The following is a 4,052-nucleotide window of genomic DNA, read 5'->3' on the forward strand; positions in this document are numbered from 1 at the left end:
GCAGGCTGAAGCAGGAGAATCACTTGAACCCGGGAGGCAGAGGTTACAGTCAGCCAAGATCACGCCACTGCACTCCAGCCCAGGTGACAGATCAAGACTCTGTCTCAAAAAAAAAAAAAAAAAGTAAAGCAATGCCCACTTCATTTAGAAATGTTTTGGGGCCAGATGTGGTAGCACAGGCCTGTAATCCCAGCACTTTGGGAGGCCGAGGAGGGCAGATCACCTGATGTCAGGAGTTCGAGACCAGCCTGACCAACATGGACAAACCCCATCTCTACTATAAAAATACAAAATTAGCCGGGTGTGGTGACGCATGCCTGCAAACTCAGGAGGCTGAGGGAGAATCGCTTGAACCTGGGAGGCAGAGGTTGCGGTGAGCTGAGATCGCACCATTGCACTCCAGTCTGGGCAACAAGAGCAAAACTCCTTCTCAAAAAAGAAAAAAGAAACGTTTTTGGATTCATCAGATTAGTCCGGGAGAAGGATGGTTATTAAAATGTTTATGTTTGAGGGAAACACAGCTTCTCAAAGATGGCGGGGAAGCGTCCTCAGAGTTGTGCCAAGAGCAAAAATCTATACGGCACTCACTATGTGACAGTGAATAGTCCTCAACACGTCACATATATGAACTAATTCAATCATCCTAACACTGCAGCACTGTGAGGTAAGCATTATTGCTACTCCTATTTTAGAGGAAGTAAACCTGAGTCACAAAGACGTTACTAAGACTGCACATGGCTAATAAGTGGCAGAACCAGGATATGAACCCAGGCAGTCTGGTTCCAGAGTCTATGCTTTTAATCACTATAGTATATCAATCAAGAACACACAGCAGAATTGAAACGGCAAATGGCAATGACTTAATTTTACAGAAAAGGATGCAAGGTTAAAGGGTAAAGCGTTACAGAACAACAGTAAGTAATAGAGCCTAAATCAGAGTTTCTCTTCAGGTGACAGAGAACCAATGCTTACTGAATACCATGACTTAACAATATAGTTTTCTGCTCTATTAGAAACTGTTCTGGACTTTAGTATAATGGCCAATGCCAAATCTTTGATTTAAAAAATATTTTTCTAAAATTGCAAGGAGGGACACCATACTGGTGGCAGAAAGCCTGGTTTCACTTCATGGAATAAGCAGTTTGAGATCAATGTCCCAGAAGAGTTTTGACATTCAGGACTTAAAATAGCAGCAGGAGCAGAGGTAGCTGAAATGGCAAGTAAAGAAAACTGCTTTAGTAAAAATATTTTGGACTGGAGGGATGAGAAACTAAAAGTAGAAACTAGTAAGACACAAAGCATAACATGACAAGGAATCTGATACAGTAGTGAACAAGTGGCAAAAGTTATTTGCAAACAAAGAAATAAAGGAAGATAAGGAAACAAACATTAAGTGAATAATTTTTAGGAGAGTAAGGGAACTCGTCATCATAGATTTTCTAAGTGACAGTAAGTTGTCCAGACAGTGCAGCTGCAGAAGATACTGAACTAAACAGATGGAAAAAGTCAAGCAAAAGTAGATTAGTAATCACTACTTCAATGAGCCCAAATAAAGATATGGGCTGACCAAGCACAAAAGTTGTCTCAGGAAACACAGCACAAAGACCCATGGAATATTAGGGAAAATGTTAACCCTCAGACATCATCAAATTCATTCACTTGAAAAATATTTCTTAAAACCTACTATTTGTATGGCAGTATTCTAGGCATTAGCAATGGGGTGACCATGTCAGGCCAAAGCCCTGCCTTCACAGAACTTACAATCTAATGATGAAATTTATGTGGAAAAGAACACTGAATAAGGCATTACCATAAAATTCCCAAATGAAGCATTTTAATATAGAGGGATATGTTTATGGAAGATATGTTAATGCAATATTTAACCCTCTCTCCCCTTCAAAGGAAGCCCTGTAGCCTAAGGTGCTCATTAAGTGTTTCTCACCCTCTCAAAAAAAAAAAAAAGACAAACTCTGAAACAATAGAGAAGTGCATTTAAAATACATCTATAAATAAAAGCACAACTTGTCTTTTACTTCCAAGAAAGTCTGCCAGCGGCACAGCAGCTCATGCCTATATCCCAGCACTTTCAGAGGCCAACGGGGGCAGACAGCTTGAGTTCAGACATTCCAGATCAGCCTGGACAATATGACCAAACCCCGTGTCTACGAAAGATACAAATATCAGCCGCGTCTGGTTGCATGCAGCAGTAGTCCCAGCTACTGCAGAGGCTGAGGTGGGAGGATCAGTTGAGGCTGGAAGGCCGAGGCTGCAGTGAGCTGTGATCACACCACTGCACTCCAGCCTGCGTGACAGGGTAAAACCCTGTCTCAAAAAAAAATTTTTTTTTTTTTATTTAAGTCCCCATACTACTCTAGGCTATAACATCTGCCTTAGATTCCCAAAAAATTAAGCTTAGTTAGAACAGGTATTGGTTGTAACATGAAAACATTTTAAGAGTAAACAGATGTGATACCTTTCTGGTCTTGAAGAAATTACTGAAAACGAGCTCATTTAATACTTAGTAGATTACCAATCTCGTGTCTCCATCTTAGTATAAACTATAAATTCAAACTACTGTTATTTTCTAAAAGGAAATATACAAATTGATACTTAAAGTTATTAAACATAGAAAGTTCAAGAAAATAAGGCAGATGTGTTCCAATTTTATATGCCTAAAATATTACATCAAGGCTAACAAATGTATTTCAGAAGATCCAAGTTCCACACTTATCCAATGGTCTGTAATGCCTACACACTACAGAAAGCTGCCTTGAACCTACATTCCTTTTAAGTGTTTACCAATCTGTTCTCTACAGAAATGAGAAACAGCGGGAAAGCACTTGTTCGGACATGAATTATCTTTACAACAATGCATTACACAATTGGATCTCATTTGCTTTGCAGTGTTAACATTTTTCTATGTTACTATTGCAGTCGCGGAAGGATATAAAATTTAGGATGTAAACACTCTACGGAACAAAAATTGTGATCTCTGCTTGACCCCAGGAGTTCGAGACCAGCCCGGGCAATATGGCGAAACCCTGTCTGTACAAAAAACACAAAAATTAGCCGGGCATGGGGGTACATGCCTGCAGTACCAGCTACTCGGGAGGCTGAGGTGGGAGGATCACTTGACCCCGGGAGGCGGAGGCTGTGGTGGGCCAAGATCGCGCCACTGCACTCCAGCCTGGGAGTGCAATATCCATTATATTTAGTAACGTCGAGACCCTGTCTCAAAAAAAATAAAAACTGTAATCTCAAAATGAAAATATTAAATTTTTTGCATAAATATCCAAGTCTCGTTTTCAATAACAAAACTAAAATGTCTAGCATAGATCTGGCATAAACTGATTCTCTTTTCAACACAGCTTCGCCACAAAAAGTACACCTGAATCAACTTAGGGAGGTTCCCAGCATGCCATAATTCATAAAGGAGAAGTCAAACAGTCTGGGAAAGTCATTTTGGACCGAAAAAGTGTTCCCACAAATAAACCCACTTCATTCTAGTATAGTCAAAGGGGCCTCTATTTAAAGTTAATGCCCACGCAAGGGGCCGTGGACGGTGCTGTCTTACACTTTATTCCCTTACACAAACTAATGCTGGGATTTTAAACATTCCTGGCTTTTAGGTGCACTGAAGGCGGTCATGAACACAAGTAACAAGGCTTCAAAACATCATCTGTGAATACGACGCGTTGGGAAGTAGGCAGGACAAGCCACTGGGTGACCAAGGCTGCAAAATGCTGTCTGAATTTAAGTCCCTGACTTGCAGGAGTTAAGTCTCACTCCTTATACCGCGATGACGTAATCTTCCACACTGCATTTCTCTTGGACTTAAAGGGGAGGAAAAACAAACGAACAAAGAAAATTTCCCCCCGATAAGAGGAATTAACCAAGCAGCAGAACGACGGTTTCGGGAGGTGGTTAGGTAACTCCCCAAAAGGGAAGCTTCAGCTGAATCGGCAGGGAGCGGGCTGGAGAAGCGGACGGAAATGCTAGGAACTCGACCTCCGCCAGGAAGAGCAGCCCGGAGCCCGGGGCTCGGGGCCACC

At 41.5% G+C, this 4,052-nt stretch overlaps 1 protein-coding gene across 3 annotated transcripts in view; it reads right to left on the bottom strand.

Annotated features, from left to right (window-relative positions):
- CDC42 (cell division cycle 42) overlaps positions 1–4,052 on the bottom strand; it is a 51,906-nt gene that overhangs the window by 46,928 nt on the left and 926 nt on the right. The gene's annotated exons all lie outside the window — the stretch shown is intronic.

This window comes from Mandrillus leucophaeus, unplaced genomic scaffold, assembly GCF_000951045.1.
Source record: "Mandrillus leucophaeus isolate KB7577 unplaced genomic scaffold, Mleu.le_1.0 Scaffold370, whole genome shotgun sequence".
NCBI lineage: Eukaryota > Metazoa > Chordata > Mammalia > Primates > Cercopithecidae > Mandrillus > Mandrillus leucophaeus.